Source organism: Trichoplusia ni, chromosome 24 (assembly GCF_003590095.1).
Source record: "Trichoplusia ni isolate ovarian cell line Hi5 chromosome 24, tn1, whole genome shotgun sequence".
Taxonomy (NCBI): Eukaryota; Metazoa; Arthropoda; class Insecta; order Lepidoptera; family Noctuidae; genus Trichoplusia; species Trichoplusia ni.
The window spans coordinates 900,332-913,351 of NC_039501.1; the positions used below are offsets into that span (position 1 = coordinate 900,332).

The 13,020-nt window shown below is 34.3% G+C and overlaps 1 long non-coding RNA gene across 1 annotated transcript in view; it reads left to right on the forward strand.

The window, feature by feature from the left end:
- LOC113505158 overlaps nucleotides 1–12,780 on the forward strand; it is a 36,771-nt gene extending 23,991 nt beyond the window's left edge. The window contains exon 4 of the long non-coding RNA XR_003401606.1: nucleotides 12,414–12,780. This is a non-coding gene — a long non-coding RNA (uncharacterized LOC113505158). The remainder of the gene's footprint in view (nucleotides 1–12,413) is intronic.
- Nucleotides 12,781–13,020: the final 240 nt, after the last annotated feature.

Here is a 13,020-nt window from a genome sequence, read left to right on the forward strand (position 1 = left end):
TAACAATAATGTAATCATCTCATCCGTTAAGCTCTTGATAGCGTTGTCGTGGCCTTCATGTGGAAGCAGTTCAACTCCTCATGACAGGACCTCAGGACCTGTATAAGTTCTATATTTCTTTACGCTGAAAAAGTACCTTTTAAACGTATTCGACGAAAGACCCAAGGTTTTCATATACACTAGTCATTATAAAGTACATTGTTCTAAACTTATAACTATCAAACAAAGACTTTGCCTTAAGTATTCAAACTGAATATATACTACCTTAACATTACCTGTAGACTAAGAAAACAAGCAAAATCTTTTGTCAAAGTTTAATGAACTATAAACAGTTTAAAATAATACAGAATTTAAAGACAAACAGTCTTTTACCGCTAACGTGTCTAAAGTTCTGCTGTTCCGCGGAAAAACAAGTGGACATAGTTCGCTGAACAAATTCACGACTGGCCAGGGTTGCAGAGCAGGGCGGTTTGTTTTCTCGTGACGTCACAGGGACGACTAACATGAATTATTAATAAATGCTTCGATTGAGACCGTTGGTTCAACGTTTACATTCGCTCCTGTAACGGTTATTTCAACGCCATCTAGTGGTGTTTGTGGGGCGTCGTATTGAATTTTCGCTAGTTTGTTTTTGAGGTTTAAGTTTAAAGAGGTTTTGGGAAATGTTTATTTAATAGTAGTGTAGACTATACTGAATTATTTTAAAGTATAGGGAAGCTTTTGAGCATTGATCACGACGTTAACTAGAATTTGAGAATCCAATATTTGGTAACCAGGTTCTCTCGAGAAAATTAAAAAAACACATATCTTTGAAGGAAAAACATTGGTACTTTGCCAGCGTTAGGATCAAACCTGGACCTCGGGCAAAGAAGTCGATGACTAGAACTGCAAAGCCACTATGATTTTTAACATAAAATAAGTCTGAATATTATAAATAACCTCGTAACTGTTTCTGAGTTAAACCTAGAAGAGAAACAGCATGTAAGATGCAAAGATGATGATGGTAAGGGAGAAAAATATGGGACAAAAATCTCTCAATCAGAACGCTGTCTATTTGTAAAATCTTTATGTAAATCGACGGAAGTCGCAAAGAAATTGGAGCCTTTCCTTGCACCCCATCTTTTGAACTTAGATTAAGTTATTTCAACTTTAAGTAGTCAAGTAAAAGTTGTTATTTACAGCCTATCCCCCTAAGCGCACCTTACATAACAAAATTAAGTTAAAAATAAAATTTTCTTATCTTAAAGGCACATGTTTTCTTAATAGTTTTGACCTAAATTTTGAAAATTTGAATAGAGGAAGCCGGGTAAAAGGTACTACAAGTAAAATTACACAGTTCATCTGTTTAATTTTGTTTTCTTGAACTTAAATTTTCGTTATTACTTTTGTTATTAACATTTAAGTAATTAGTTGGCTTGTGTTTGTTAATTTTTGACTTGGAATTCATTCATCAGAAAGGGACTGTACAGTTTTCAAAACGACTGTCTGCGCAACAAGCAATTTTCAACATTCTATCTTTACGCATAACATTAAAAAAATAAAGATAAAATTGTTTAATTTTTACGTCAAGTGATGTAATCCACTGTTTTTTTTTTGTTTTAAGTTCCCGAATAAAAAAAGAATACTTAAATAGAACAAGCCAGGTATTTCATAAATTGAAATAATTTACTATATTTCATAGTTTATTTTCAAAACACAAACTCGAAATCCTTTAGATAATATCTGACACCGCAAAACCTGTTACAAATTCCCCTTCACCGCGTTTAAGAGCCTGCAGATCATCAGCTCCTTAACTTATGATGTAAACGTCGCAACGACTTGGCATTTGGGATTGTAACTCAGGAATCCCTTGAGAATCAATGTATTTATGGGTATATGAATTTTATGTAGCATTTTATATGCATAAAAAGATAATAAGTAAAGTGTTAGGACCTTACAAATAGGCTTAAGTGTAAAAATGTGTTCACCCACCTAATTGTTAAGCGTACCAACCGTTGCTTAGCCTCGGACTTAATTAAAGCATCAGGGAACAGTTGTTTTATTACGACAATACCGGTCCATGAGATTCAGGCTTGTGACAGACGGACAGACAGACAGTGGGGATTTAGTAATTTCGTGTTCCGGATTTACTATTTGGGTACTATACCCTAAATGGTATAGGTTCAATAGGGTAAATTAGTTATTTAACGTTTAATACTTTTATTTACTCTCTGAACGATATATTCGATTTTATTTTAATGACGTCATCATAAAACCCTGACCTTTAAACTTAAATAAATCTTTAAAAGTGTTTAAAAAGAGCTTCGCTAAATTCCCCGCTAAAACTCAAACATTTAAGAAAAGATTTCTCACTCGGTGCAAATAGGATAAAACCGCTCACTCAAAGGCCTAAAAGCTACAATTGCGAAATTGATCAGTCTCGCAAAATTTCGACTCGCAAACGTTACGCAATTAATTCCCCTGCCATCGAATAGCGATAAAGTCAATAGGGGGACATCGGGGCAAAGCAAACATAGCTGGTGCCGGTTTAAATGGAAAATTAATAATTCATGCGCCTAAGTCCGCGCCCGCGTCGGCACCCTGTACAGTTCGAAGTGGCCTGTTTGTTTTACCCCAACCTACTCACTGCAAAAATGTAATTTGTTCGAAATTATGATTTGGTTTTGTTTTTTGCAAATATTTTCTGTGTCGACGTTGAATTTTTATGCGGATGCCGGTCGAATCAGCTGTTCAGCTCTGGTATTTGGGTGACGTTATTGAGATATTTGAAGTATTATACGTATGCAATTAATGGATTGAATTATGTGAAACTTTTTTGTGTTTTTTTTTGTTATAATTATGCGAAATTTCTTTTCAAGGTAGTTACATACTAAATGTCGACATGTAGAAGTGATGATATATCCTACTGACAGAATCGTTTCCAATTCTCATTATCAGAAGATCAATTATTAGAAGTCTAGAAAGATATGTCAAAATACAAAAATAAATAAATCAGATTACATCGTAAATATTGACTCTCAACAACCACGAAAATAACAATTAACAATTTAAATCACAGATTAATTTAAGAACCTTAAAAAATAGCTTAAATCCAGTCTAATTACACTATGAGTATATTTTACTTTATCACAGTTTTAATGAACCCCGCTAAGTTCCATCTTAAAATTACATCAGCCACTTTGTTTTCTTCCCCTATACTCAGCTTACATAGCATAGTGAGGGGACGTCTAGATATCGATATTCTTAATTAAATTTTAAATGAAGACTCACAACTTGTTACAAAGATTTAATTTTCCAATTAACTAGATTTTTTTTGAAGATAGATGATGTTTTATTTATTGTTTGGATATAAGCTCAGGAATCGAGTGCGTTTTCTTTTGATTTTTTTTTACCAAATCAATCAGATAGAGAAGGTCGACTTTAGAGAGTTAAAAAAAATCATGTGAAAGTTACTTCTTTCTGAAATAAATTCTTTTAGTTTCTAAAATAACGGTTTTACACAAGCTTGTCTTCATATATATATATACTAGCTGTTGCCCGCGACTTCGTCCACGTGGTTAGATTTTTTCCCGTCTTTTCCACATTTTCCATTATATCTTCGCTCCTATTAATCGCAGCGTGATATTATATAGCCTATAGCCTTCCTTGATAAATGGTCTATTCAACACAAAACTATTTTTTCAAATCCAACCCCTAGTTCCTGAGATTAGCGCGTTCAAACAAACAAACAAACTCTTCAGCTTTATATATTAGTATATAGATTAGTATAGATTATGTAGCTCTAATGTACTTATTTACGTACATTATTGAGTTTCTCCTCAACATTGAACCAATTTGTTTTTTTTTTAAGTTTTTGTGAAGTTACCTTTTGAATATAAAAAATTCTAATGTCCTCTTTCACTAAATATGGTATCAGAATAATCTAACTCCTACGATTTTTTTTACAAAATCGCTGTGTTTTCCCTCGAGATTATCAATTCTGTTACAATTATAGATTCTCGTCAACATTATTTATATTCAGGCCTCGGGTTTCAGGAAATAAAAACCTTTTTTTATCTCACCACAAATAACTCAATATTCTGAACTTGAAATTTAATTTATTACACAGTATTTTATTTTCTTGAAGCAAGGTACCCTAATTGATTGAATCAAGTATTACTTTCTGGCAATCCTTTGCAAAATAATGGCGAAATGAAGGCTTTTTTGTCCGTTTTTTACTTTAATAAATTGAATAAGTTTCGTTATCTTTGGTTCTTCAGAATATTGGCCTTTTAGACATTTTTTTAAGAATTGTTTGTTATTTTTAGTAATCTTTTTAGATTCACAGATAAAGCTTTTTAAGTTCTTGACTATGACTAAAACTCTTTTAGCTATGTCTCAGAATTTAGCTTTAAAATAAAAATGTCACGAAATAAGATTTCATTAACCTTCTGCATTTAATATTTTAATATGTATTCACAAACTAAAATATCGATATAGACACATCGATACCGAAAACTATCGACCACACCCCATCCCTAAACTCTGTAGGGGGCAAAATTATTTAAAAAAAGTAAAAAAAAAACAAGTACAGCCCACAAAAACAAAGGCTGAGGCAAAGCAAGTAGACAAAGTAAAATAGCCCAGAGCCAATACGCCTCCATTGTAATTCAGTATAATAACATTAAAAGATTTTTATTTTTATTCTCACTGTATTTATTTTTTCCACTTTTGTTCTAATGAAAAAAGGATTTTCAAAAGTAATTTTCAAAGCTTTAATGAATGAATATTCTAATTGATCGCGCGTTTTTACTTTGTATGGAGTACAAAAAAGTATAGAGCAACTTCAGCTTACCCTTTTATTTTCGGATTAATACCTTGAACTGTCAATTTTGATTGATAGTCTTCTAATTTAAACTTTAGACAAGTCTGTAGTTAATTTACTAATAATATCATTTCTCAATTCATCAAAAGCGTACCCTATCTTTTCACCAAATGTAACTTCTTCGCACGTAAACGACTTGACCGATTACTATATTATTTTATGTAGTTAACCAACACCTTGAGTTCACCCATAGGCTGCCTTTATCCGGCTTAGCTAACGACAGGTTATGTCTTTCACAGCTATAAAAGCTACTTTTAAGTATAAAATAATAACATTATAATTGGTGGCAAGGTATCTTGCCAGATAAGCAAATATATTAATACACTAGCTGTTGCCCGCGACTTCGTCCCCGTGGGTAGAAGATATAATTATGATTTATACCTGCCCTGTTTTTTTCACATTTTCCATTGTATCTTCTCTCCTATGCAGCAGCGTGATGGTTTATAGTCTAAAGCCTTCCTGGATGAATGATCTATTCAACACAGAAATATTTTTTCAATTTGCACCAGTAGTTCCTGAGATTAGCGCGTTCAAACAAACAAACTCTTCAGCTTTATATACTAGTATAGATATAGATATTTCTTTATCTGTCACACTTTATACAAAGCCTAGAAAATTAATCTATTTATTACTGAGAGGAAGGTCAGTAGACAGACCAACTACCGTTCAGTAAATAGCTGTACCTCTACCAGACCTCAATTACACAGGACCCTATCCATGTCTACTCGAAATAGCCCATTGGTAAATACAGTCGATCAATATGCACACTCTGTATATACAAGATGTCTTTACACGACAATTACAGTCACGTACGCTAAACCTGTTTACATGTAAACAGATACAGGGTGTTACATAAATACGTGGTCATATTTTAATGATGCGCATTGAAATAAATTTTCTTTTAGGAACATGTAGAGAATTCCCGGAAAAAATACCCTTGGAATAAGTTATTTTTACCTGGTTTTATTTTTAGTTATTATTATGAACATCGGTAGCGAGACCGAATGCTAATGTTGTTGTACCCGTATTTTTCAAATGTCCGTTGTCTTTGCTAAGGAGGATTCATATGACTGGCCTGTTGGTCAAGTGGTTAGTGAACCTGACTGCTATGGTGGAGGTCGTGGGTTCGATTCCCACTTAAGACTAATGTTTGTGTAATGAGCACAATCATTAGTTCTGAATATGTTTGTATTTTATCTATAATACGTATGTATTTAGGAGTATATAAGTATGTGTAATATATATTATCAGCTGTCTAATACTCATTATACATGACTTGCTTAGTTTGACAATAGATGGCGTTGTGTGAAAGTTGGGCGTTGACAGACAAAAGCAGTATTCAAATAAATATGACCATACATTTAAAACAGCCTGTATATAATTACGTTCATTTGAACCCCGCTGTATAATTCCTTGTAATTTCCCAACATCGTAAATGCTTTAGGAAACCACCAATGTACTTTATAATTACAATCTCGTCGGGACAATTTATACGAATTATAATAAAAGTTTTACACGCCGACACGTATCAAGTTTTTAAAGCGTAACATTGCCTTTGGACGGCCGTGTATCACACCGAAACGTAACAATGAACATTAAAGATGAAATTGATGTAATGTTTTTATTTCAAGATGGTCTTTTTCAGGCTTTTTGACAGTTCTAAAACATTTTATGATACTCGATGGCATTTACATTTTTAGATCCCGTCTTTGTTGAAATATTTACCCATGTATATGTTTTAAGATGAAGATTATTATGAGTGTCCTAAAAAGAACACCTGTTTAAAAAGTTTTGTTGTTTTTATATTATTTAAAATTAATGACTTTTGCAATAATTGCAATTGTTTTAGTAATAAGTACCTTTAAAATCGATGTTTTACCGCAAATCGGTTTATGCTGCTTTAGGCGTTTGTGGTTTTTCGATAAATATTTAATTTTGTATGACGTTTATGTATGCTACGATTATCAAAACAATTTTATACAATTTATAATGAAATCGTGGTTTGTAATTAGTGAAACTACATTCAATTGTTTTCCTGCATATTTTTTGGTTGGGCAGGCATAGTCAAAATCATTCAGAACATTCATTACTCTATAATCATAGCTATAAACGAAACTGCGAAGTCAAAATGTAATTATATAATACTAGCTTTTCGCCCGCGGCTTCGCCCGCGTTGAGGTCGGTTATATCACGTTTCCAAGAGAACTCTTCAAAAGTCCGGGATCAAAATTATCCTATGTTCTTTCTCAAGGTCAACTCTATCTCTGTACCAAATTTCATTAAAATTAGATCAGTGGTTTAGACGTGAGAGCGTACAGACAGACAGACAGAGTTACTTTCCCATTTATAATATAAGTAGGGATTCAATACACGGATATCCATGGATAGCCAAGTGGTTCACCTTTCAGTGTGATCCACGAATGATTGTCCCGGGTCTGGGTGTCTTTGTGCATGTGACTTGAATATTTGTAAAAGCTGCATACCATTAGGTAAAACAAATAATTAAATCAAACTATCACACTCCCTAAATTCCACCGAACATTCACAAGTAACACATCAACATTGAATCTTAATTAAAATTACAGTACGGTGTGACAGGGGCTCTCGAGTAACAAATTCGTCGTTTCTCGCTACAATGCACGCTTAATTACAAACTCTAGAGTTGACACGCGTATTACTTGCGTACTGGTGGGGCGTAGTCGTACTACGCGAGATTTGCCATTCAAACAGGGTTATGTATTGGGAAAGTTTAACTGAATTAAAACGATGCTACGTATTGTTTGGTTACGTTTTGTTGTGAGGTTCGAATAAAATAGATTTTTGTGTGTCGTGATTTTTGTATGCGGAAAATGTGTTTTTTCTTGTTTTGGCTCGATATACGTTATTCAAGTGGTGTCTATCGATGTTACTGGTAGGGTTATTTTTAAATTTGTACTAAGCTCTTTGCATAGTGCAACGTTGATTTTAGTTACCTACTGAAATACCGCGATACATAATCAGAGCTCCGTATGCAGGCACGATAGACACAAGACAACGTTTCAGACTTGCTTTGCTTTTCTTTATATGTCGCTTATGACAGTGTCTGGTTTATAAAACAGAGCGGTTTTAATTTTGTTACGACATCTCTTCTCTGGGTAGTTAGACAAGAAAGTCTCCCACCACCAAAATATGACCTTAACAACGGTTGCTTAAAGTTTTAGTTCAGTTATAGCGTTTCTTATAGTCTAGTCTATCTATCTCGGTTCATGACATAAAGATTGATGACGGACATATTGACAGACAGACAGACAAAAAAGCAACCGTAAAAAGGGACGTGTTAGCATGATGAAATACCATACTAACAGAATAAAATTATGATTGCATTTCAGTATCTCTAAAAATAATTTCAGATATAAAACGAATTCGTAAATTCTAATCAAGCCTCAAAACCTGAGATTTTTTATTCAAGTCTAACAGCATATTGTAATAAATCATAAAAAAATATATTTCGACTAATGAACAAAGCTTTTAATAAATCTAGGTCGGACTAGGCAACCCTGCCCTGAACTTAATTATTCGCCTACTAGCGAATGGATGTAAAGGGGGTGAGGAAAGTGGGTATGGGGGAGGGGGGAGGGAGGAGTGGTTAAACACAGAATCCAAGTCGCCATCTATTAGATAGTTTATTTATTAAGACATTGTACTGCATGTTGTTGTTGTAAAACGCACGATATGTTTGAACTAACTTTCAAGTCAAGCATCCCTGATTGAGGTTTGCTTTTGGATTGGTGGCAGTTTAGTTTTTATGTTAATTATGGGTTGCTTCAAAAGCACGTTGAGTTTTAGTCTTGGCGTTAATTATTTTGAGGGCTAAAACCAGTTAAATATGAAGAAAAAAATGAATAATTATGATAGCCCATAAATGCCCTCCTGCTTGCCAAAAATTTAGTCTAGAAATCATCATCATCATCATGATCTTCAGTCAAACCTAATGCAGCATACGACCAATTCCTTAAAAAAAACGTAAGATATGAATGCATTAAAGATACAAAAGAACTTACTTAAGAATGATGAATATACATTGGCCATAACCGTTCTAATCTATAACATAAAAAACTCACTCGAAATCTCAAAAGGTATAGAGGCATACCATCATATCGTAATACCCAATGGGTCATATCGTATGAGCTGACCCTCCAATCGAGTGCGCATATAAAACAATCCAGCCTTGAATATGGAGGGTCCCGTGATAAAAATATATCGCCTTTTACCCCTAAGGGTATGCCGTGATAGTTAAGTTGTTCGATTTCTAAGAAAAAGGCAGTTTTACAGTCGTAAAAGTAAGGAGCAGTAAGGAGTTTTGTACACGAACGACTGTGAACAGCCGAAGATAGTTCTCGATGGCGTGCAATTGGGGAGGTCTATGTCCAGCAGTGGACGAATATGGGATGATGATGATGATGATGATGATGATGATGATTGCATGGCTAGAACAGTGGTTGAGGTCACAAGTACGTAGGACATGCGTTTGTGTGATACACGAATGCTTGCCCTGAGTCTGGGAGTCTTTGTGACTGTGACTTGAATGTTTGTGAAACCGATCGCGATACAAGGTAATTAATTAGTGAGGGAGTCGTTTTTTTTTAAATACAGGATCTTAAATCTTAATATCCCGATTCTTACTTAAAGTTGAAACTGTCAATCAAAATTTGGATAAGACAAAACTATTGCGCAAAGTTCCAAATAAATGACATTAAACTTTAAGGCAAATAAATATCTAAAAAGCTTTTTTTTGGAAAGAACAAAAGCGACAACAACAATCCAATTTTAAATCCGCAAAAAAACCTGCTTTCAGCCTTTCAAGATTAATCTTTAAAATCATAAAGAAATTCACGCAAAAAGCCTTCATAAGGAATATTATATCATACGCAATATTTGTTTTTTACAACTCAATAATATCACTTTTCCCCACGACAGTACAACCCTTTTGTTTTAAAAATCCTTTTACGTTAAAAAGATGTTTCGAATAATTCAAAGGCTGAAAAAAATCTCATAAAGATTTTTCACCACAAAGGAACACTTTTCCACGCGACTGTACGGGAAAATTGCCTCCGACTTGAGTTCATTAACCCCAAAAGTGGGGTTCCGTAACGTTATTAATAAGGGATCCTTAGGAAAAATATTAAAATGCTCCGTATTTTGTTCGCTGTCATTCGTTTTGAAGATGTACTGTTTATCATTTGGACTTCTCGACTCGAAATGTTTTGATTTTGATAAATTAGTTTCTGAGTGAGTGTTTAGAGGCCGTCTTTTATTTAATGAACTCATTACTCTTCTGCGAAACTGCGTTTGTATAATTAAGAAAATTTTAGGAGAATTTCTTGTTTGTTATAATGGTAGTTGGTAGTCCAATTTCCTTTTGCGTTTTAACATAATATTGACGAACAAATTTCTTATAGCTTAGTATGCGGCGCTTTTGTGTATGTAGCTAATCTATTTCCAAAACGATTTCGTTTTTCTTATCTATATTTGAAAAACAGATGACACAATCATATAGGAGGACTATAGAAATTTATTGACCATAATGAGTTTCAAGAAAGACCTCCTTATCCGAACACAGAGTATGTTAAGACACGACCAGTATCTTTAACAATAAGTGTCATACCTACATAGAAAGACGTTATAGACATGTTCATATACCGTACACGGTAATAAGTTTGTTCCTGAAATGAAATTGGCAGTCACTTCATGTGAAATATTAATAATAGTGAAGTACGTGTGAGATTGAAGGCCGTGTTAATTAAGGAATCGTACGAATATGTAACATAACAGAAACTTGTGGTATGTAACGTTACGGGGCAGCTGTGATTGTATTTGTACTAGTACAAATTGATAATCTTCTTCTAATATATAAAATTCCCGTGTCACGATGTTAGTTACGGTACTCCTCCGAAATGGTTCGAGCGATTTTTATGAAATTTTGTTTACATATTTTGTAGGTCTGAGAATAGAAAAACATCTATTTTCAACCCCTAAGTGATAAGGGTTGCTCACATTTTTTTTTTCGACAAAATTTTTTGTTTTTATTTTTTTATGATGTGGCATTTAAAAATAAATACAACTAGAAATAATTTATTAGGCAAAACAACGTTTGCTGGGTCAGCTAGTAAGAATTGTATTAAAAACAAAGGCATACAACCGTACTACATAAAAAAGGTCAGCTATTTCACGTGACTGCACGGATAGCCGAGTGGTTGAGGTCACCACGCCAAAACCACTGCACGCGTCGTGTCGCGGGTTCGATCCCCGCGTAGGACAAGTATTTGTGTGATCCACAAATGCTTGTTCTGAGTCTGGGTGTCTTTGTGCATGTGATTTGTATGTTTGTAAAACCCCCCGCGATACAAGGATTAAATTCCTTAGTGCGGCAGTCGTTTAAAAAAAAAAAAAAAGAAAAATATATCATCATAATCGATTCATCCAGTCCGAAGTTACAAGTCCAGAAGAAAAATACTGACGAGTTGAGAACGTCCCCCTTTTAGAAGTCGGTTAAAAAACAAAAGGGGTATATTTAAAAGATGCAACGGTTTTACTCACGTGTAGTCGTCGGGATTTTACCGTTCGATAAGGTATGGATATAAAGTCACATTTGTCATTATAGGGGGTGGTCTCAGGAACTACTAAGCTGATTTCGTTAACTGTTTTAACATTGGAAAGACACTTATTTCTGGGCGTTAAATACAGATCTGGTGAAGTTACATATCTAGCTTAATAATACCGCTCAAAGGAGTGAGAATGGGTTAGCTGGGTTTTCCATTAGATTCTTAGATTCTTACATTTACAAAAACCATTATGTAAGTGGCTCCTTATTATAATTAATCTTTTCAATGATCTGTACTCTGTGTTATAACCTTTTTGAGTATATATTTTTCATTTTAAAACACTTCATTTATCTATCCGATAAAATGATCTATAGAAACTTTCCATTGTTTTTCCTTGATCTATTTATGGCGAAAATTTGCCTTTAGAACATAGTTTGACGAAATTTATAGAGTATCATGTTTTACCTTTTCGTGAAAGGCCATTATGTGATATTGTTTTCATGAGACAATGGTATCAAATAACTGATGGGTATAACCATATCTATTGCTATGAGAGAATTTCCTATGAAACGTCGAGTGGCAGTTATTCAATACTTTAGGGTGTAGCATAAGGTGTGAATGAAACAAGGGATGTATTTCGAGAAAACTTACCTGCTTTCTAATTGTTTTGGTATCTGCTGAAATTGAGTCAGTAGCTTTTATTTTGATAGTTCGTCTGACTGTCACCAAGCTATATCAGATGAACTGAAATAAATAGGTAGATTAATTCTTCACATGTTTCTGTTGCCTTTAGTACACTAAATATAAAAATAGAGGTTTAACTACGGAGGATACGTTCATAAGTAAATGTGATGGAAGACCAATGTTTTTTTCAGAAAATTTGTTGTTTATTCGCACCTTACTCTTAGTAACGTAGCTCTCGTAGTAGTAGAAGTATCTCCTAGTAACTTAGTAACTTTTGTCAACAGATCCACCAGGAGCACCCTACATCGAGGGTTACGCTGAAGGGGAGACAGTACGCCGCGGACAGAGCTTGGAGCTGGTCTGCAGGAGTCGCGGTGGAAACCCACCAGCTCAGCTCATCTGGTACAAGAATGGGGAGCAAATTAGAATGGCTTATCGGTAAGTCTTTTACACAGGTATATTTGGTGATAGAAACAAAGCTTAAAATATTATGGTGAGGTAAAACTACAAGCTAGCTCCCGAAGCAAGATTTTTGCAGTTGAGGAAGCAAACATTACAATACACGGCGTTACGCGGCGTTTATTTGCCATACTGCGTGGTGTCCCCACTGTCGTGCTTCGATCCTCGCGTAGGACAAGAATTTGTGTGATCCTGAGTATCTGGTGCATGTCATTTATTTACATTTTTGTGAAAGAGCCGCGATACTAGAATAAATCTCCTCTATGTAATTAATAATTTTTTGTAATGTCGTGGAAAAGTGACGTCAATTCCGTGTTCGCATAAATTTTGCATACGCATATAAGTAGCTAGTAGACCAAGGCTGTATACCATTGACTACTTTATGAAGTTACTGCCTCCAACTCGGAATACAGCAAGGTTAATGAAATAACC